The sequence below is a fragment of the Pinus tabuliformis genome, chromosome J (assembly GCF_031772625.1).
Source record: "Pinus tabuliformis cultivar Carrire ecotype Pingquan chromosome J, CPIR1, whole genome shotgun sequence".
Taxonomy (NCBI): domain Eukaryota; kingdom Viridiplantae; phylum Streptophyta; class Pinopsida; order Pinales; family Pinaceae; genus Pinus; species Pinus tabuliformis.
The window spans coordinates 1,515,825,870-1,515,850,110 of NC_142295.1; positions in this window are offsets into that span (position 1 = coordinate 1,515,825,870).

Sequence of the window (24,241 nt, forward strand, 5' to 3'; positions counted from 1 at the left end):
GATAATATTCATATTCCATCTATAGAATATTTTTCTCATGAGTATTTGAATGTGTTGCAGGAAGACACTATTATTGACAAGAGGATAAGAACTTCATGTAGAGGCAATGTGGAGTATCTTTGTGTGGGGCTCAAAGGTTCCAATCCAAGTAAAGAAAGGTGGATAGAGATTAGGAAAGTGAGGGAGTTGTACCCTCACTTACTTGTTGAGTAAACACAGACTTTTGGTGGTCCAAAAGATTCCAATGGGGAGGAGTGGTCCAGGGAATCCAGAAATGATAACAAAATCAATATGCTAAAATTCTCCTAAAAACAATGCCAAATAGTAGAACTCGTCATTTTGAATGCAACAATTCTTGAATTGCCTCATTCCGACATTGTATTAGCAAGTTAGCGCTTTTTGAAGCTTTGGCCAAACAGTAAAAAAGTTAAAGTTACAGGTTGACAATGTAGGGTACGGGTGTTGATGTGGTGTTGACATCATATGTTGAATAGGTTGTATGGATGGTAGGTAGATCAATGACATGACGACAGGTGACACACGGTGATTGGGTGTACGGTTGGCTTGGTAGATCAACCATAGGTCACCACATGGGTTAATGATGCGGGAGCATGTGACCCAGAGGGGAAAAATCTTCCAAATTATTCCAAAAATCCAAAAAAATTTACAGGCAAGGGAGTGGGGTCCTTTAGCCTGCAATTTCTATGCTTTCTTAGTTAAAAATAGAATAAATTCTAGCAATAAATCATGCTATTTGTAACAGAGCTTTTCAAGCTTTAAATCATCCTGTAAAGCATGCTTTTCTTTGTATCAGATAAGGACCGAGAGGGCCTATCCTTAGTTATAAATAAAGAGGCAGCAAAGCTCTCATCAGATAGAGGAGAGGGGCGAGTGCCATAGTATTATTTTGGAAAATTTTCTCTCAGTGTCTCTTGTTAAACGACTCAGTATATGCATGCGTTGGTTATCGGATAGTGTCGACGGTGTTGAATGGTTCTAATTCCTCACGCTATAATACTGTATATTAATCATTGAAGGCACCTTTCCTTTCATTCACGGTTATATTGCTTTGACTCTTATTTTACTGTGGCGCATATATTCTTGGTATAGCAAGAACTCTTGTAAATTTCCATTAAAGTGGCTGTAGCGGGAGTGAATTATTATAGTTATAAGTCCTTACCCATTTCGGGTCCGAACCCATATCGGCGTCGGAGAGAACCTTTGGAACACTTAGTTGTGCACTCCGAATTTCCGGAGCCGATTTGTTATAGAGGCCGGTGTATAAAGCTTTTTGGGTCCGAAAGGATCCCATAGCGCAAAACCTCCGACTGAGCCTTCCATATCCGGAGCCGAAGTCATATAAATTACAATATATTTATCGTCGGGTCCGTCATTTCGGAGGTGGGAGAATTGTTAATTGTGGCGACCGCCGAAAAGCGGACCCGCCGAAATTATAAAGGCAGTGTATATAAGTGGATCGGGTCCGCGGAGGCCTTGAAAGATCCGGACCCGAAATCTTTATAGGGCAGTTTGGAAGGAGGCATCGGGTCCGTTAGTTCGGAGGAGGAGATCATTTGGTTGGAGCGACTGCCGATACATGTATCGGACCCGAACTCAACATAGGGGGGAATATATATATACATCGGGTCCGTAATATATCGGAGCCTGTGTTCCATTGCAAAGCTGCCGATAGTGATCGCCGATGCGATATCGCATCAAGGAAAGGATAAAAGAGACATTATAAAGAAGGATTATATTATAAGGTAATTCCGTGGAATTACTACCCGATAGTGTGTGCGTAAGTCCTTCCTTTGCAAGCCTCGATAGTGTTGTAAAGCCTCCAATAGTGTGTTAGCTTAATTCTTTTAGAATTACTGCCGATACAAATAAAGCCACTGTTTTATCCAATAGCACTTGGTTAACTCTTTTAAGAATTTTCCAATACAGTCACTATGTGTTACGGAGTCAGATTAGTGGGTTGTTAAAGAAAGAAATGAATATATCAGTTTAATGACTGATACACCTAAAGAAAGGGAAGTTGATCAAAACATTGAAGAACTTGCTTGCAGATTAGAGAGATTGTCTCTAACGCCTGCACGCTCACCATCATTAGTGGTATCAGAGCCATCAACTGACATCGAATTGAATCTCAGGAGCGGAAGAAGGATGGCTTTCAGAGTTGGAAGAGGACGAGGACTTGGTGGAAGAGGACGACCTGCTGCAAATGCTGAACTAATGGAAACAGTAGAAGAGCTGCGAGCTCGAGTGGATGCATTAACTTTAGATAGAAATATAGATGATGGAGATGTCAGTGAACCCGAAATTGAAGCTGCGGAAGAGGAGGAATCTGTACAGGTTACTCCTAAGATGAGATTCTTTCAGTCAGTGTTAAAATCCACAGCCAGGCCATGGAACCAATTAGTACCGCTATATCAAGGAGGATTGAATCCAGAAGAATTGATCGACTGGATTAACAGCATGGAGAAATTCTTCGATTACGAGGAAACAGAAGATGAGAAGAAAGTAAAGTTTGTTGTCACCAAGTTAAAAGGCCATGCAGCACTCTGGTGGGATGGTGTGCAGGCGGAAAGGAAGAGACTTGGTAAACAGCGAATCAAGAACTGGAGCCGAATGGTAGCAAAGTTAAGAGGTAAGTTCTTGCCAAGTAACTATCAGCAAACATTGTTTAGACAAATGCAAAATCTTAGACAGTGATCTTTAACAGTAAAAGAATATACAGAAGAGTTTTATAAAGTAAGCATAAGAGCTGGAGAAGCCCAAGACACAGATGAGAAGGTGGCTAAATATATGAATGGCCTCAGGATGGACATTCAGGATGAGATAAGTTTGCTGTCTCCTAAAACAGTAGAGGAAGCTTATCAGATAGCACTGAAAGCTGAGGAAAAACTCATGAGGAAGCAGTCTGCCAAAGGGAGAGGGACTTTCAGAGGAAAAGGAAGTCAAGGTGGTAGAGGAATATCTACAGCACCTAGAGATGGAGCTAGCAGTAGCTCAACCCAGCATGCACCCAGAGAAGGTGATGCAAGAGGCAGAGGGAGTTTTTCCAGAGGAAGAGGAGGCAGAGGAAGAGGCAGAGAATTAAGATGTTACAGATGTAACAAGCTGGGACACAGAGCTTTTGAGTGCCCAGAGAATGCAGACATAAAGCAGAGGAATGCAATTGTTGCTCTAGCTGAAGAAGAAGCACGAGCGACAGCGGTAGAAGAAGAAGAAAATACACCAGAAAGAGGAGAATCTCTGGTGGTTAATAAAGTCTTACTTAAGCCAATGAAGGAGGTGGCTGCTGAACCGCCACAAAGGAAAACTTTATTCAGGACAGTGTGCAAAGTCCAAGGGAAATGTTGCCAGATGATCATTGATAGTGGCAGCACTGATAATTTGATATCTACAGAAGTAGTGGAGAAATTGAAGCTGAAGACAATGAAGCATCCAACACCTTATAAGGTGTCATGGTTACAAAAGGGACATCAACTGTTGGTAAGTGAACAGTGTGAAGTGGAATTTCAAGTGGGCAAGTACAAAGATAAAATTGTTTGTGATGTGATGCCAATGGACGTGTGTCACATATTGCTTGGAAGACCTTGGCAATATGACAGAGGAGCCATACATGATGGGAAGAGAAACACCTACAAGTTTGGAAAGGATGGTGTAAATCATACATTGTTGCCTTTGCAAGAAGAAGATGTACCGGGACAGAAGACTAGTCCAAAAACTCTGTTGCTTGGAGGGAAAGAATACTTGAAGCAGATTGAAGAAAATGAGGTAAACTTTGCTGTAATTTGCAAGCCCAAGGTAATATTGACTTCTACTAAAATTTCTGAATTACCCATTGAAATTCAAGAAATGCTGGAGAATTATTGTGATATTATTGTTGATGATTTGCCTAATGAATTACCGCCAATACGAAAAATCAGTCATCATATAGATTTGATTCCTGGAGCAAGCTTACCTAACAAAGCAGCATATAGAATGACTCCTGCAGAAAATGAAGAAGTTAAGAAACAGGTGCAAGAATTGCTTGACAAGGGGTTGATCAAAGAAAGCCTGAGTCCTTGTGCAGTGCCAACAGTGCTGAGCCCGAAGAAAGATGGAGGTTGGAGAATGTGTACAGATTCAAGAGCCATCAATAAGATTACAATCAGGTATAGATTTCCGTTACCCAGAATTGAAGATTTAATGGATTGCTTGTCTGGCGCAAAATATTTTTCAAAGTTAGATCTTGAAAGTGGCTATCATCAGATAAGGATAAGAGAAGGGGATGAATGGAAAACCGCTTTTAAGACCAATGAAGGATTATATGAGTGGAGAGTGATGCCTTTTGGGTTGTCCAATGCACCAAGTACATTCATGAGGCTTATGAATGAAGTTCTTAAGGAATTCATTGGTAAATTTGTAATAGTATATCTGGACGATATATTAGTCTATAGCAGGTCCAAAGAGGAGCATTTGAGACATTTACATTATGTCTTACAGAAGCTACAACAAGAAAAATTATTGTTGAATCTGAAGAAATGTTTATTCGTGAAAGAGGAGCTGGCGTATTTGGGATTTGTTATCTCATCTGAAGGATTAAAGATGGATCCAGAAAAGATCAAAGCAATTGCGGAGTGGCCTTCACCCAAGAGTATTTTTGAGGTAAGGAGTTTTCATGGTCTTGCTAGTTTTTATAGAAATTTCATTAAGAATTTTCGTAAGATTAATGCACCTATTATTGAGACCATAAAGAAGGATAAACAACCATTTAAGTGGACTGCTGAAGCAGAGAGAAATTTTCAGCTGTTAAAGAGGAAAATAACTGAAAAGCCTGTTTTGGTTCTTCCTGATTTTAACAAAACTTTTCAAGTTAAGTGTGATGCCAGCGCAGAAGCAATTGGAGGAGTTTTAAGCCAAGAAGATAGACCAATAGCTTACTTCAGTGAAAAGTTAAATGATGCAAAAAGGAAGTATTCTTCTTATGATAAGGAGTTTTATGCAGTTGTGCAGGCACTAAAGAAGTGGAGGCATTATTTAATGTCGAAGGAATTTATCCTTTATTTAGATAACAATGCATTGCAATTTATAATGCAGCAGCCAAAACTCAGCCAGAGACATGCTAAATGGGTAGAGTATCTTCAAGGCTTTCATTTTGTGTTGAAGCATATAACTGGACAGTCAAACAAAGTCGCAGATGCCTTAAGAAGGAGAAGTGTATTGCTGCAAGAAAGTCAAATCCAAGTGTTGGGTTTTGATTTTCTTAAGGAATTATATGAGACCGATTCAGATTTTAAAGAGGCATTTGAGGCTTGTAAGAATCCTATTTTGGCTGACAGAAGCAAGTGGCTGGATTATTTTATACAAGATGGACTGTTATTTAAAAAAAATCAGCTGTGCATACCCAACTGTTCAATGAGAGAGAACTTAATCAAAGAGAAGCATAGTGGAGGACTTGCAGGACATTTTTGTAGAGAGAAGACCTTTGAACAGCTCAACAGATTTTACTTCGGGCCGAAAATGAAATCTGAAGTAGAGAAGTATGTAATAAATTGTAAAGTCTGCCAGTATGCAAAAGGAAGGAGCCAGAACACAGGGTTGTATATTCCATTGCCAATTCCAGATAGGCCTTGGGATATGGTAAGTATGGATTTTGTGCAAGGATTGACAAAGACTCAAAGAGGCTATGATTCAATTTTTGTTGTAGTGGAAAGATTTTCAAAAATGGCACACTTTATTCCATGTTACAAAACTAGTGATGCTTCTCATATTGCTAACTTGTTTTTTAAAGAAATTGTAAGATTACATGGATTGCCCAAAAGCATTGTTTCAGACAGGGATTCAAAGTTTGTTGGACATTTCTGGAGAACACTATGGAAGAAGCTGGGAACTAAATTAAATTTCAGTTCTGCCTATCATCCACAAACTGATGGACAGACTGAAGTTGTGAATAGAAGTTTAGGCAATATTTTGAGGAGCTTTACTGCAGAACATCCAAAGCAATGGGATCAAGTGTTACCACAAGTTGAATATGCATATAATGACTCACCAAACAGGAGCACAGGACATAGCCCATTCCATATTGTTTATGGAATGCACCCAAGGGGAATATCTGAATTAAGGAATTTGGGAAAAGAAGAAGTGAGAAGTGCAGAAGGTGAAGACTTTGCTTCAAGAATGCAGGCGATACATGAACAGGTGAAACAATAGCTACAGGACAACAACATTCAATATAAAACCAGAGCTGACATGAGGAGAAGAGAAATGAACTTTGAAGTTGGAGACATGGTTTTAGCACACCTCAGAAAAGAGAGATTTCCAAAGGGAGCATATAATAAGTTAAAATCCAAGAAAATTGGGCCATGCAGGATACTGAGAAAGTTCTCTGCAAACGCTTATGAGATTGAATTACCGCCTGGTGTGGGAATATCACCAATTTTTAATGTTGTAGACTTGTACAAGTATGAGAATGAAACTGAACAGAATCAAGAGACTTCAGAGATTGACTGGGTAAAACAGTTACCCACAGCTAAGAATTTACAGCCATAAAGAATTCTGGACAAGAAAGTGTATAAGAAGACAAGGGCACGAGATTATTTCCAGTATTTGGTAAAATGGATGGGACAGCCGATCGCTGAAGCTACTTGGGTTACAGAAGACATTCTACAGAAATTGGGCAAATCTGTAGATGAGCTCATGGACAGGAGCCCATGAAGAATTTTGTCCTCAGGAGTCTGATGCGGGAGCATGTGACTCAGAGGGGAAAAATCTTCCAAATTATTCCAAAAATCCAAAAAAAATTACAGGCAAGGGAGTGGGGTCCTTTAGCCTACAATTTCTATGCTTTCTTAGTTAAAAATAGAATAAATTCTAGCAATAAATCATGCTATTTGTAACAGAGCTTTTCAAGCTTTAAATCATCCTGTAAAGCATGCTTTTCTTTGTATCGGATAAGGACCGAGAGGGCCTATCCTTATTTATAAATAAAGAGGCAGCAAAGCTCTCATCAGACAGAGGAGAGGGGCGAGTGCCATAGTATTATTTTGGAAAATTTTCTCTCAGTGTCTCTTGTTAAACGACTCAGTATATGCATGCATAGATTATCGGATAGTGTCGACGGTGTTGAATGGTTCTAATTCCTCACGCTATAATACTGTATATTAATCATTGAAGGCACCTTTCCTTTCATTCACGGTTATATTGCTTTGACTCTTATTTTACTGTGGCGCATATATTCTTGGTATAGCAAGAACTCTTGTAAATTTCCATTAAAGTGGTTGTAGCAGGAGTGAATTATTATAATTATAAGTCCTTACCCAGGGTTCGAACCCATATCGGCGTCGGAGGGAACCTTTGGAACACTTAGTTGTGCACTCCGAATTTCCGGAGCCGATTTGTTATAGAGGCTGGTGTATAAAGCTTTTCGGGTCCGAAAGGATCCCATAGCGCAAAACCTCCGACTGAGCCTTCCATATCCGGAGCCGAAGTCATATAAATTACAATATATTTATCGTCGGGTCCGTCATTTCGGAGGTGGGAGAATTGTTAATTGTGGCGACCGCCGAAAAGTGGACCCGCCGAAATTATAAAGGCAGTGTATATAAGTGGATCGGGTCCGTGGAGGCCTTGAAAGATCCGGACCCGAAATCTTTATAGGGCAGTTTGGAAGGAGACATCGGGTCCGTTAGTTCGGAGGAGAAGAGCATTTGGTTGGAGCGACTGCCGATACGTGTATCGGACCCGAACTCAACATAGGGGGAATATATATATGCATCGGGTCCGTAATATATCGGAGCCTGTGTTCCATTGCAAAGCCGTCGATAGTGATCGCTGATGCGATATCGCATCGGAGAAAGGATAAAAGAGACATTATAAAGCAGGATTATATTATAAGGTAATTCTGTGGAATTACTACCCGATAGTGTGTGCATAAGTCCTTCCTTTGCAAGCCTCGATAGTGTTGTAAAGCCTCCGATAGTGTGTTAGCGTAATTCTTTTAGAATTACTACCGATACAAATAAAGCCATTGTTTTATCCAATAGCACTTGGTTAACTCTTTTAAGAATTTTCCAATACAGTCACTATGTGTTACGGAGTCAGATTAGTGGGTTGTTAAAGAAAGAAATGAATATATCAGTTTAATGACTGATACGCCTGAAGAAAGGGAAGTTGATCAAAACATTGAAGAACTTGCTTGCAGATTAGAGAGATTGTCTCTAACGCCTGCACGCTCACCATCAGTTAATCAGAGGTGCCACATGGCCCTATGAGAGGCCACCATGTGGCTACTGTTTTGGCACTAAAAAATTGTTTGAACGACCAACAAGCTCTACATGTTTCGAACCGACGAACTCCTATCCACCAACAGTCCGTCTGATCGATGAGTCTACATGGTAGTTCTTGATATATAATACGTTATCATTTTATTTAAAGTGGAATGTGTCGGTAGCTAGGGAGAGGGTTGGGTTGGTCAAGCATGTTCTATGCACAGACACATGACCAATAAGCAACAATAGTTGGGGCATCGGGTGGTAATGCGACTTGGTGTTGCATAGAAGGAGCAGAGGAATGATGGGGGCATAGGGCTTGACCCACGGTTACGTCAGTACCATACGACCAACACCAACGGTATCAAAAGTAGGAAGGGTGTGTGCCTCATAAACGCGAGCCATGATCCCCCATGCAGCCATATGACTAGCAGAAGCGGAGAGAAAAATGGTGGGGGCCAACGACCCCAATTAAAATTATATTAAATATATAAAAAAGCCCCACCAAATTGAAGATTGAACCCAAGACCTCCGGGTCACAAATACCAAGTGCTATCGTTAGGCCAAATGCCATTCAATTGCATAATCGTAGAACAAATTTTTTATTTTGTTGCAAAGTTTACATACAACCTTGGAGAAAGACGCATAACTTGCTCACTTTTGAGCCTTTATGAGCTCAAGAAGAACCTAGATGGGGGTTTTTGAGCATTCTGGACATAATGACAATGTTATTTTTGTAGATTAAAGCTTGTATATTGATGTATTGAGCACTCAAGCATATAATAAAGTAGTCACCACTCGAATGTGGACCCAAAAACATAACCCAAAATGAGTAAACTCCATTATCAGTTTACATGTGTTTTATGCTACATTTTTTTGTCTCTTTTTTATTATTAAATTTCTAAAAATTAACTTAAGCTTGTATACTTTTACAGCCACAATCCATTACTTAAAAAACATAAACTATTTAATAAAACCTTCATTTTCATTTTTGGATCAACCTTATCTTTAAAAACTAAATTAATAAGCAAAAAAAAATATTACACTTTTGAAATTGTGTCATGTCTAAGCTAATAATATCGTCAATTTTTAATTGTCAAAATAATAATCTAAAAAAACTCCAAACCCTTCAATCACATGATAAGTCAATAATATTTATTAAATATCATATCAAAATTAATAATAACTCATTATAACCATTTACTTTATTTCTCTACACTCGGATGGAGACAAGTCAATAAATACCAATCATATATTATATAACATAAAAAGAGAACATTAAATATTATTAAATGCAAATTTAAAAATCATAAACATAATCTAAATGGAGTTGTCTTTAATGCGATTTAATCCGGCAGAACAAATTGTGGTGAAATTTTGATTGGGGTTATTTAAACTAGTTTTTTGACTATATATATGGATTCAGCACCGTGGAAAACCTCGGCAGCGCCTAACCAGCCATATATCAAGTATTAAATGCACCCGGAGATGCACGCGACATAGCCCGTTAACACGCAAAATGCCTTTTTTTATTTAGTGACGAGTTTTCAAATTCGTGTGTTAACGGATTATCTCGCGTGCATCTCCGGGTGCATTTAATACTTGATATATGGCTGGTTAGGCGCTGCCGAAAACCTCTAGGGCACTTCTATTGTGTAGGTTTACCCATCAAACTTGTGATTTGACAATGAATTCCTACGAGATTTTAGAGAAATTAGATTGGAAAAATCCATTGGAAAAGCTTCCAAAAAGTCGCACTAAAGACAATTCCTAATCTAAATTTCTCATGATGTTCACTCTACGCCAACGCATGAGGTCAGGCGTCTCATTAGATGTTATTAGTATCATTTCATTTTTTAATATTAATATATAAATTATCAATTAGGTTTATTTTGGGTGTTTGAGTTAATCCAAGTTCAAATTTATATTAAATTTGTGGAGTTATGCTATTTTGAAGCCTTATCAATCAATACATTAGTGGTTTAAATTTTTTTGACTTGTGTTCGTGGGAAGAGTATAAGTAATCACTTAGGGATTATAGTGATAGTGATAGAATTAGCTTAGTATTAGACTAGTGCGAAATTGACTCAAATACCAATTTCTCTAATAAAAAAATTAATAATCACATAAAAATTAGATAATGAAAAGTTAATGTAAAAAAAATAATGCTAACTACACAATGTGAAATCTAACTCTATCATATTAAATAAATTAACATGATTCTTCTCATGTACACTCTACCACTTGTCTAATTTTATTTTTCCCAAAATTTCACTTCTAAACCCTCAACACTTTTTTTTCTCCATTTGTTCATTTTTCTCATTTTTACATGGAATCTCCCATGATCTTACTGGATAATTATCATTACTATACTCACAATTTTATCTTTAAAAAGGTTGCTAGATGCATTATAAAAAATCTAAATAATCCCATTATTTCCAACTTAACCACTGTAACTCATATTTCCAAAAAATCACACCCAATTTTATCAAAATAATATTAGAATTTCTTATTTTTCTGGAAAAAGTAACATACATCTTTAAAAACCTAAATTACCTAAATTGTACGCACTATTATTATTAACCTAACAATTTTTTGTACTTGAAAAGAAGATAATAATATACAAAATGCAGAAACAATATATATATAAAATCAAAAGTAATAATAAACCATCATTATTTTAAAAACAAAGTAATAGTTCAAAAAATATAAAAACTCTTCAAATCACTATCCTACTCCAGAATTGTCTTAATAAAAGAAAATGTAGTTGTCTATAATGAGATTTTTTGGAAGTTTTTCCGGTGGGTTTTTCCGGTCAAAATCCGGTAGCAATTTATTGGAATCGCAAGTTTGATAGCTGGTTTTTGCACAATCAAAGCGTCCCAGGGGTTTTTCAGGGTGCTGAATCCAAATCTGCAGTTAAAAAACCATTTTAGCTGCAATAAATCAAGATTTAACCTCAATTTCTTCCGCCGGATTCCGTCACCGAAATCTCCAAAAAATCGCATTATAGACAACTCCAAAGAAAATTATACAAATTCTTGAATCAGATACGAAATCATTAATATCTATGAAATCATTAATATCTATGAAATGAAAATTGATAACAACCCATCAGTTTGATTAATATCTATGAAATCAAAATCGATAATAACCAATCAGTTTTCTTAAAAAACAGAACGTAATAAATGAAAACGTGTACACTTCCCACCAGTATCCTTATGAACCTAACACGTTAAATTATTAATACATATCAAATCAAAATTAATAACAATCGACTCTCATTTTTAAAAACCACAATAATAAATTAAATATGGTACAAACTCTTCGCATAAGCTAACAATTCTGTCTTAAAAAAATCAAAATAATATCATAAATTAAAAAAATGTGAATAATCTTGAATCACATTATTAATAATTATTAATATATATGAAATAAAATTTTATAATATTAATTTGGCCTTGCATATGGGAATTCAATGGCAAGTGCACCATCTATAACCGAACAACGTTGAATGCTATGCTAGTGCGCCATCTATAACCGAACAACGTTGAATGCAAGTCACGGTCGAATTATCTATCACTTTTGAATTTAAAGAAGGGACAAATTGGATATCAATTGTCATTTCCCAGAAATTCCCAAGTGGCTGGGCAACAAACAAAGAGATATCATATTCAAATCCAGAGTCAGTAACCCAATAATAAATATCAATCCACGAGATGCTCTTGGTCGAGTGAGAGTATCTCTCAATGTTAACGTCAAACAAGATTTGGAAAAAGTTGCCAGCCATATCAGTCGAGATGAATTTATATGTTTAATTGAAATTTCGATTTTTTATTGTTAAAAAATATATTGATAATTGTTTTCATGGTGCAAAAGAATGTTGTTAAAATGTGATATGGAAGACTAGAGTGTCAAGGTTGATAATGGGAATGTCTTTCTTAATTAAAGTGGGTTTAGTGTTATCATTATATTTTTTTAATGAAATGTTTTTAAAAATAACCCCTTCGATGTTGTTTTGTTTTTATTTATTTAGATTATAACAAAGAATATTCTTAATACTCTCACAAATTAATAGAATTAATAATTAAATTTAAGATAAGGGTGTTAGGTGGGAATATAGATTATAATGGGAAACTTATTATGTTTGGGATTGGGAAGTGTTTTCAATAATATTTTGATTTGGATTAGATTATTATATTCTTTGTCATCTATCTTGATGTTTTGAGGGTGGGAAAATTGGAGGAAGTAACTCACAGGGTCATTTTTACCAATGAGTCCTAGTTTGGAGAATTGAAGTTTGAAACCCTCTAGAGGTAGTTTAAGGCATTAAACGAAGTCTTTTGTGGTCCAAAAACTTTTGCTTATGCCATACCTCCATGCACTATTCTACACTCATAGACCTTTCCAACAATGCAAGAAAGATGTCAAATAGAGTCCATATGCAAAATTTATGCCACCCAAAAGATGACCTTCCTGTTTTGTCCACCATGATTTGAGAGGATGCGACGTAAGCCTCATTACCCATGGAAAAGGAGCTAGCCACATGGAGACTATGAAGAAGACTCTAAAATGGTGAAAGTTGTAACTCTTGTTGAGACTCAAGAGTTGAAGGAGTCAAACTTAACCCCTAGTTGGCTATCAGTTGTGTTATAACTAGGAAACTATGAGGAAAAGGGGTTTCATTCAATTCAAGTGCATTTTGTTTCATGGTAGAACATAGTAGTCGTGAAATATTAGGGTATCTTTTTAAGGATTCAAATATTATGCTTATTTATAGTATTATAGGTGACTATTCTAGTTTGAAAAGTCATACATATAGAATATAGGTGAATATTCAATAAAAAAATGCAATTTACCATTAAAATCGGTAAATTTTTGGCGAATATCATCAATTTAATCATATGTAAAAAAAATAGACAAATTTTTAACCAAATTGGCAAATATTTATTTTAGAAAATGTCCAAAAAATAGCCACTTAGTGAAATTTCATCCGTAAATTTTTTCCTGGAGTTGATAGAGAGGGAGCATAATAGGTGAGGCTTGTATTCTATAGCATCCCATGGGCCACATTTATTAGATATCTCAGTAGAGAGTGCCTTCACCTTTGCATTTGCATTATTTCCATTCCATACAAAAGAGAGCAGAGAAACCTCATCTTCTACCTAGGTTTTCTCTCGATAGGGTTTCTCATAGCATATCTTGGTGTTCATTGTGATTGATGTGTGTTTTTATTTAATTGTTCTTTATTTTCTACATTTTATCTATTACATGCATAAATAAAAAAATCAGTAATAACATATATGGAATCTAAAGGAATTCACCCTTCACAATATATATTTTTATTTATTTAAATATATTCATTGTGAAAATTATCTAATGAAATATTCATTGTCGTTCACAGACCATATTAATATCAGAGCATGTTTCTTTGGGAAATTTATGGGATGTTGCAAGGAGTCCAAGAAATGGTTTGCGTAGGAAGCCATAAAACCTTGTCAATGGCCGACGAATTTGTTAATAGTAACCTTCAATAACCATCAAAAGGGAGATCGTCAAGGTTGGAAGTGATCTCCTCTTTCTCTGGTGAGATGGAACCTCCAGTAGTAAATCCTTTCTAGAAGAGATTTGAAAGCAACATACAGGAAAATTATCAGTACCCATCACCTCTTATTTATAGGGACACCGCTTGCAACCTCAATAAGAGCACCAAACTCTCCTGGTTTGATATTTATGCAGAGTTTTCCAAATAGGACATCCATGAAGACCAAGAGGATTTCCATGTGTCTATCACCGCCAAGAGGTGTAGGCTCCACAAATTGTCCTTGCACCCCCTTGTCTTTCTGTGCGCAGAAACCACCGACTGGATTATACAGAACACAAACACAGATCGATGGGTAGTGAGGAATCAAACAAGTGAAGGCATTCAAAACTATCACTTTGGTAGACATTGCTGCTTATTACAGGTTTCAAGAGAAGGAGGAACCGTTTAACACCCTATGGATGTCTAGTTTTGTAATTCCAACTAAGGACATTATGAGGAATTGGTGGCAAGACTTGTCCAAGTTCCGGGTAAAGAATGACCAAGTATACAAGGCACAGGGTCTAAAAAAGGTTTACCAACTCATTGTCGCCATGATGAATCAATTGTATGATACGGATGACATCGATACCTTCCATGGGACGTGGTCCCTATCATGTATGCCATCGCCATTAGAGGTACAGTTTTCAACTGGGCTAGTATCTTAGCTTCTGCATTAAGGACTAATGTAGTTCCATCCAAAAATCCTAAGGCAAAGCAACCGTTAGATTGTTACATGGCTTCGTACCTATTGGATGTGGTTTGTTCAAGATGCCATTTCGACCATTGGAGCTTGTTGCAGTGGCCGCAACACCCTTCAAAATTTTGGCCTTCATCCAAATTTCAGAGCCTACCGTGGATCTTGTGATCGATCGTTCCTTGGTCACTTATTGGTAAGCTGATGATCTCAAACGCCCTCCTTGATATTAATATTTTTCCATATTCCCATCTTTATGTAGCATGTGTCATCTTTGCACATGGGGATTATCGTTTGTCATGCAAATGGAAGTTTGTTCTGCTGCAAGGGGAAAGCTTCGAGCATATGAGTTGTTCTCATTACATAGACATGTTTCACACTCACTTCATGCACTCTTGTCACGAAGGTTGTTGCATCAAACAAAGTATGTTTTATATGTTCTGAATGGTCTATGTTGTATCAATAAGTGTTCCAGTGTGTGATCATAGTCAAGGTCTATCACTGTTTACATCATTTTCGTTGATCTCACACTTAGCCAGTTCCTTGAGCAACCTAGGCTCATCCAACTTTCCAAAATTGCACACTTCCCTCAAGATTTTTTCCTTTCCAATTGGAACTGCGTAGTGTGCAAGAACCGCAGCCTCCCTTGGCATCCAAAACTGTGCAGTGGTCTCCTCCAGTGTCCTTCCCTGAGCGAGAACCCACTGTCTCCAGAACCTGCGCACTGTTGTCCCTCAGTTGCCTAGCCAACACTGCTCTGATGAAATGCGTAGAGCAGGAAGGAAGCTAGGACTACTCTTTATAAATGTGTAGAGAAGTCAAGTAGCCATCGCTGCTCTCCATAAATGTGCAGAGTAGTCAGGCAGCCAACACTTCTCTCCAGAATTGCACAGATCAATCTGACAACCTTGCTCGAAAAAATTTCCCAGAACTGTCCTCCTAGGACCCCATCCTGTAGCAGTGTCTTGCATCCAAAAACTGCGCAGTATTGTCCCAACTGTCCAGTCTGTCTTGCATTCAGAAACTACATAGATGTGCCTCCCAAGGCCTCATCCCGACATCAATCATTTCCCACTGAAACTACGTAGATCTATCTCTTAGTGACCACAAGGAAAGATGACATGTTAGATGACTCTCAAGGAGATGAGGAGAAATACCAAGGAAACATGTTATGGTAACACATCGGGACCGCATGCAAACTTCGTCAAATGCATAACCATTTGGAGGGTAAGTATGGTCTTTCTCCCTTTTTCTTGTTGCACCAGCGGTCATCTTCTTGCATACAAATTGTTTTGTCATACTTGTGATCTTGTTCTGGTAATTTTGAAGGTTTGTCTTTGTGTGCATGAGTTGTCTTTGCTCTGTGAACATCGTTCGTACTCACACACAAAGTTGCAAGCACAGTCATGCAAGTGTAGTCACGGTCATTTGAAGGTCTATCTCAAGCGTCACACTTGTCGCTCTTATCTTTAAGACAGTCTCACTAAGCACATGTTTGTCTTTTTGGTCTGTGTTGTCTTGTCGTCAAAATATGCTAAGTGTATGATCACAATGTCACGTCTACACAAGTTCACTTTCTCTCACACTTACCCATTTTTCCTGCAATTTTTTTGACTGGAAAAACCCCTTCAATCGTGTTGAGAATGCAACAAGATGATGGAGCTTAGTGGAAAGAAGTCGCCTTCACTAAGTGGGCCCGCAGGCTATTTTTGGCGCAAAGTCTATTTTTAGACTATGTCTATTTTTAGACATATGGATCATGGTCTATGAGTTGCAGGATGCTATTTGTGGATGATTGGTCATGTTGGTAAAAATAGATGGAATTCTATTTTTAGACATATGGGCGGTTTCTATTTTTAGACTGCTAGGTTAAAAATAGAACAGTCGAATATTATTGTCTGATAATAGTATTTGGACTAAAAACATTATCTTATCCTATTGGAGCACTTCAGTTTGAGCTACAGATGTGGCACATGCAGCTGTTAGAAGGAAATACGCTTTTCTTATGGGTCAGTTGAGTTATTGCATGCAGGACTTCAATTAGAACTCATGTGGTTGAGTTTGGTGGAGTTGATTGTGGAGTTGATGGAGTTGTGTTTAGTTTGACTTGGTTGACCTAGTTGTATTTTAGTCTAACTAAAGAATACATTAGCGATGAGTTGTGTGAATTAAATATTAATTTTTTCACTAATTATTAAATCATAAAGCAACTGAAGGATACATCAGTTAACTCAGTGCATGTATAGTTCAGTGGAGACAGGTGTTAGAGGTTGAGATTGCTATCAGTTGTGACTACAATGTGACTATAGTTGTGCATGTGATTTGCACACGCATGGATGGAGATTGCCAATGATGTCTTGCGTAGTATACCAAGGGAATTCGTTTTTACAGAGTGGATGATTTCTCTTGCAGATTGCGCAGTGGAGGCAGGCAAAGTAGTGGAGGAGATTTGAGCTGTGATTGATCAGATCTGAGCTAGTTTTGTGTGTAACAGGTGGAGATAGTGCTGGATACTGGTGAGGAGTATTGTACTATGTATTGTTACATGTTCTCTATCATTATAATATACAGATAGTGTGGGGTTTTCAGCTGTATGCTCTCCCTGGGTTACATACTGTGTTAATGTGTGCATGCGATTGATGTTTCATTGATTTTAATGTTGCTAAATTGATGATCAACATAGAGGAGGTTATGTATTGTTCATGTATTCCGCAATAGTTCATAATCGGGATAATCTCTGTGAATAAGTGTTTATTATTCAAAAATTTCTACATGGTATCAGAGCTGTTGATCATCAGATCTATTATTCAGAAAGTGTTTACATTTTATTTCTTCAGGCAGAGTCTGTAATCGGTCCAGGTAGCCTCTGGATTCATCCTTCCTTTGGAAGGTGAGATATCTGGTAAAAGCCCATAGAGTCAATCTCTGTACAAGAAATACCTTGTTCTCACGAATTCTAAATCAGAGGCGGTTGAGTTGTTGAGCTGGTGGAATTCGAATTTGCAGCAGTGTTTTCTTGGTGTCAACGTGGCAATGTCTTTCAACGAATTGTGATTGGAGTATTCTCTTGAGGGCAACTCGAACTATATTGCATGGAAGGATAAGATGGAGGCGGTCTTAGATGATAATGGGCTGAAGGAGTTCATAGAGGCTAAGCTCCCAAAGCCTACTGATGTTGCCGAAGCTGAGGTTTGGCAAAAGAAGACAACAAAGTGTCGAAGTATTCTGTTGGAGGGTGTGAAGGATCACATTGTGTCCAGCCTACATGGAAAGGCTTCTCCATACTTTATGTGGAAAGCATTGACTGATCTATTCCAAAGCAAGAGCGATTAGAGGAAGCTGGCGCTCAAGGATAAACTCAGAAACATTAAATGCGAGAAGGGAGACAGTATGCCCAAGTATCTCACAAAGTTCACTCAATGCCGGGATGAGCTGGGAAGTGTGGGGGTGACTGTCGATGATGAGGACTTGGTGAGCTTGGCTCTCCTTGGTCTTCCGAAGAGTTGGCATTCCTATCAGGACTCTATCAATGGTCAAGAGAAATTGCCAGGATGGGAGAGACTTTGGTCAGATCTTGTGTAGGAGGAGATTAGGCGGAATACCAGGGACGGATCTTCATCAAAGGCACTTGATTAAGAAAATTGCGCTTTGGCTGCCAAATCAAGGAAGGGGAAGAACAAGAAAGCTTCTCATTCTGGTGCAAAAGGCAAGAAGTAGGACATGTCCAAGGTGAAGTACTTTCACTGTCACCAGCATGGACACTACGCTACTAATTGTCTGCAGAAGAAGAAGAACAAGAAAGTTGTTGAATCTGTAGCAGGAGAGGCTCTAGCCTCGCAGTTTGAGCTTGATTTTTCATTGATCACATGCTTGGTTTCAAGTGTGATGGGATTGGTGTAGTTCTTGGACAGTGGTGCATCTTTTCACATGGTAGGAGATCGAGATTTGTTTTCTGATCTGGAGGAGAAAGATCTTGGAGTGCACATCGAGATGGGCGATGATGGTAGATACAGTGCGACCGGTATCGGTACCATTTCCTTTGAGAGGGAGTCTGGTAAACCCTTCGTATTGAAGGAAGTGATGCATGTTCTAGGATTGAAGAAGAATCTTATCTCTGTGGTGATGTTAGAAGAAAAGGGGTATGATGTTGTTTTCAGCGAGGGAAAGGCTTTCCTGCGCTGTAAGACAATTAGAGAAACCCGGAAGATAGGGGTTCGAGTTAGGAACCTTTATCAGTTTCATGTAGATGGCTACGCAGCAATGGCATGCAAGGCAGAAGGATTGGTGAGCCGGGATGATGGCGAGCTGTGACACAGGAGATTGGGTCACCTTCACCATGGAGCCTTGAAGATACTATAGCAGATCACTACCGGGCTTCCTAAAGGCACTCTTGCGCAGTCAGATCAGTGCAAGGGGTGTACTTTGGGAAAGTTTGTGAAAGCCACCTTTCACGAGAAGGATAGTCATGCCATGACGATCCTTGAAAGAATTCACACAGACATGTGTGGACCTTTCTCAGTAGATTCGACAGCAAAACACAGGTATTATGTGATCTTTGTTGATGATTTCTCTCGTAAGTGTTGGATCTTCTTCATGCAGAAGAAGAGCGAGACATACTCAAAGTTCTGTGAGTTCAAAGCACTAGTCGAGAAGGAGTCGGGGAAGAAGGTGAAGGCTCTTAGGAGTGATAATGGCAGTGAATACATCTCTGGCGAGTTCAAGGACTTTTGCACTGCAGAAGGGGTTCGAAGAGAGCTCATAGCTCCCCATAACCTACAACAGAACGAGGTTGCTGAGTGGAAGAACAGAACGATCGTGGGTGCTGCACAGTTGCATGATCAGGGCCTACCCCTTCACTTGTGGGTGGAAGCATGCAATACAACAATATATGTGCAGAACCGTTGTCCTCACAGGATACTTGGCATGAGTACACCTGAGGAGGCTTATTCTAGTAAGAAGCTTCATCTTTCTCATTTGAGGATTTTTGGTGATAACATTTTCATGCATGTGACAAAGGATGCCAGGAAGAAGTTGGATCCGACCGTAGAGGTTGGGATATTTGTGGGGTACACTGATACGCCCCACAACTATCGTGTGTGTTTGCCAGACAGTGGCAAGACTGTTGTGCAACAGGATATAAAATATCAGGAGGAGAAAGCCATGAAGTGTTCGCTTGAGAGGGAGCCACACTTGCATGTAGATGAGGAGCTATTAGTTCCTAAGGATGAGCTTCAGGACGTGGATCAGCCACAGGACGAAGTTCATGTAGTGGAAGAGACCACTCATGCAGCGCCAACCATTAGAGGGCGAAAGCGCTTGACAGAAGTTGAGCGACTGGCTCAAGATGTAGAGAAGGTTGTAGGACCACCTACATCTCAACGTAGACAGAGACAGTCACCTGATCGGTACACTAGATACATGGCTCTTGTGAGCAAATGTGTTGTGACTGAGCCATCCTCTTTCGAGGAATCTCTGGAGGATCCCGCATGGGTAGATGCCATGGTGGAAGAGTATGATTCAATTGTTAGAAACAGTGCATGGGATATTGTCCCAAGACCGGAAGGGAAATCAGTGGTGGGTTCGAGATGGATCTACAAAGTTAAGCAGGAAGCTGACGGGAGTGTGGAGAAGTACAAGGCAAGATTTGTTTCCTGAGGCTTTTCACAGATAGAGGGGATCAATTATGAGGAGACCTTTGCACCTGTCGCAAGGTATTCTTCTATACGGATGATTCTTGCTCTCTCAGCACAGATTGGGTGGCACATTCATTAGATGGATGTGAATACTGCATTCCTCAACGGAGTCATTGAGGAGGAGGTGTACATAGAACAGCCCAAAGGTTCGATATCTTCAGCAGCGAGTCGCATGTGTGCAGGTTCAAGAGAGCGCTGTATGGGTTGAAACAAGCACCACGTGCTTGGTACACACAGATAAACATTTATTTCACCGGACTTGGATTCTCCAAGGGTGAGGTAGATCATAAGTTGCTTATCATTGTACTTTATGTAGATGATTTGATTCTAACGGGTGATGAGCTATTGATACTTTCATGCAAGGATGATCTTGCTAAGGAGTTTGAAATGAAGGACTTGGGCCTCCTTCATTATTTCATGGGATTCGAAATTTGGCAGTGCAGTGATGGACTATTTGTTTCTCAGGGTAAGTATGCTCGGGAGATACTGGAGAAGTTCAACATGCATGGCTGCAAGCTTGTTGATACTCCTCTTCCTGGAGGTTGGAGGAAGGAGGATGCCACTTCAACAGAAGAAGTGGATGCCACTATTTATCGACAGTTGGTGGGGTCGCTTATGTATCTGGTCAATACACGACCCGATATATGCTATGCTGTTAACCAGCTTTCACAAGCTATGGTTAAGCCAACCAAGCTCTTCTAGAAGGCAGGCAAGCATGTATTGCGTTATTTGAGAGGCACATCGGGATATGGATTGTGGTACAGACAAGAGGATGAGGTGAAGTTATGTGGCTTCACGGATGCAGATTGGGCAGGGAGCCCAAACGGACAGAAAGAGCACATCAGGAGGGGTCTTCAGTATCGGGTCGACAACAGTTTCTAGGTACAGCAGGAAGAAGAGACCCGTGGCACTCAGTTCAGCAGACGCCGAGTACATGGCAGCAAGTTTGGCTGCATGCGAGGCTATATGGATGAGGAAGATCCTGGTCGGGTTGTTCGGTTCTTACTTGGAGCCTACTGTGATTTACTGTGATAACCAGAGTTGCATTAAACTCTTGGCTAATCCAGTATTTCATGATATATCTAATCACATTGACATCAGGTGCCATCATATCAGAGATTGTGTGCAGCGGAGAGTCATATTACTTTCATACATTCCAATGGAGGATCAAGATGCTGATATCTTGACGAAGGCGCTTACTAGGAACAAATTCGAATACCACTGAGGTAGGATAGGGGTTGCTGATAATCCATATCTTGTTGAGAGGGAGTGTTGAGAATCCAACAAGATGATGGAGCTTAGTGGAAAGAAATCGCCTTCACTAAGTGGGCCTGCAGGCTATTTTTGGCGCAAAGTCTATTTTTAGACTATGTCTATTTTTAGACATATGGATCATGGTCTATGAGTTGCAGGATGCTATTTGTGGATGATTGGTCATGTTGGTAAAAATAGATGGACTTCTATTTTTAGACATATGGGCGGTTTCTATTTTTAGACTGTCAGGCTAAAAATAGAACAGTCGAATATTATTGTCTCATAATAATATTTGGACTATAAACATTATCTTATCCTCTTGGAGCACTTCAGTTTGAGCTACAGATGTGGCACATGCAGCTGTCAGAAGGAAATATGCTTTTCTTGTGGGTCAGTTGAACTATTGCATGCAGGAATTCAGTTAGAACTCATGTGGTTGAGTTTGGTGGAGTTGATTATGGAGTTGACGGAGTTGTGTTCAGTTTGACTTGGTTGAACTAGTTGTATTTTATTCTAAATAAAGAATACATTAGTGATGAGTTGTGTGAATTAAATATTAATTAATTCACTAATTATTAACTCATAAAGAAACTGAAGAATACATCAGTTAACTCAGTGCATGTACAGTTCAGTGGAGACAGGTGTTAGAGGTTGAGATTGCTATCAGTTGTGACTACAGTGTGACTATAGTTGTGCATGTGATTTGCACATGCATGGATGGAGATTTCCAATGATGGCTTGCGTAGTATACCAAGGGAATTCTTTTTTACAGAGTGGATGATTTCTCTTGCATATTGCGTAGTGGAGGCAGGCAAAGTAGTGGAGGAGATTTGAGTTGTGATTGATCAGATCTGAGCTAGTTTTGTGTGTAACGGGTGGAGATAGTGCTAGATGCTTGTGAGGAGTATTGTACTATGTATTGTTACATGTTATCTATCATTATAATATAAAGATAGTGTGGGGTTTTCAGCTGTATACTTTCCCCGGGTTACATACTGTGTTAATGTGTGCATGCAATTGATGTTTCATTGATTTTAATGCTGCTAAATGGATGATCAACGTAGAGGAGGTTATGTATTGTGCATGTATTCCGCAATAGTGCATAATTGGGATAATCTCTGTGAATAAGTGTTTATTATTCAAAATTTCTACAAATCGGATCCCGATCTTAGTGACCCTCCTCTGCTGCCCATAAATGCGATGTGCTTGAGGTGCCCCTAGGTAAATGCACTGCAAAATATTGGAAATGAGTAGGTTGTTTGTCTCTGATAACAACGCAGAAGTTTCCTCCAAGATCGATCCAATCTACACTTCCCGCAAGATCAACTATCAATCCTCCCTCCAATTTACCGGAAATCTACTCTGCACTCCAACCCAGGACTACATTTTCCCCTAGAAATGTGTAGAGTAGCCCAATTGGTAATTTGTAGTCCCGCTCTACATTGTTACCAAGAATTGCACAGAGCTTCCCAGATGAGTCTTGTTGGCCCGCTCAATTCTGCCTCCAAGAAATGTACAAATTTGCTTAGTAGCCCCCCGGGCTACATATCTTGCAATGTGCCTAGGAAATCCGCAGAACTGGATGGCATTCCCCACACTACCTGTCTTTCACTATCTCTCATAAATGCGTAGATTTTCCCAGCAGTCCCCCGGGCTGCCTGTCCCGCACTGAGCCCATAAAATGGACAAATTTTTCGCGACAGTCCTCCAGATGTCTGTCCCGTACTGTCTCTCAAAAATGCGTAGTTGTGACCAGTAACTTCCCGAAGCCTGATCATGCCTTGCTCTGGAAAATTGTGCAGATTGTCTTTCCAGTGCCTCTTCCTACCCCACTCTATCTGCCTTGATAAATTGCGTAGAATTGTCTAGCAGTTCCTCGGACACCCTGCCTTGTCTTCCTCTAACGAATTGCGCTATTTTGCTCAACTTAGTTTCACCTAGCAATTGACACTCCTAACCCTGACTCTGTAGTTTTTCCCAACATTACTCCAAAACTCCTCATCCCGGCCTAAGTTGTGCTTTGCGCAGTTTCAGTGTCTTGTCCTCTCTCTTAGTCACATGGACTCGAAACCAAAAATAATTCATCATGCTAGACTAGGATATTTTTGGATTTGATGTTGTCCCATCATGAGTGAATTGTAGGAATAGGTACATTAATGGAACATGGAGTGATGACGAACGAGATGAAGAAGGAGTGCATGCTAGAAGAATTTATTGCAGCTGGATGGGCGTACACAACACATCAAGCAACAAGTGAAAGAAGACATGCATGGGACCATCAAGCAGCATCAAGACCATCGAAGACCCCATGACACTTTGTTATGTAGGGCGGAAGACACAACACACTGAGAGTACATCCATCACTCAGCAACATAATATCTTAAAATGGACACCACAATCAGTGAGTACATGTCAACAGTGTCATGAGTCGTCTCAGCCACATCACTACTATGGGCCATACTTGTTGTAATCGAATGTAATGTAAAGTGAAAGTCTAACGGATGCACATATGAAGTTGAAGAGTCACGTCAGTTGAAAATTCATAGTAAGTTGAACGGTCATGAGGGAAGTCCAAGAGTCACAAGGGTCAATCATCACCCTTGGCTATATATACCCCCTCATTGTATGAGAAAATGAATTTTCAGCTTGGCTCCTCTTGCATAGCCTTGAGAGTCTGTAGTCTGTTCTTTGAGGAGCGAGCATTGGCTCCAACATCCCACTACTGGGACTAGTGATGTATGGTGTACAAATGTGTCTT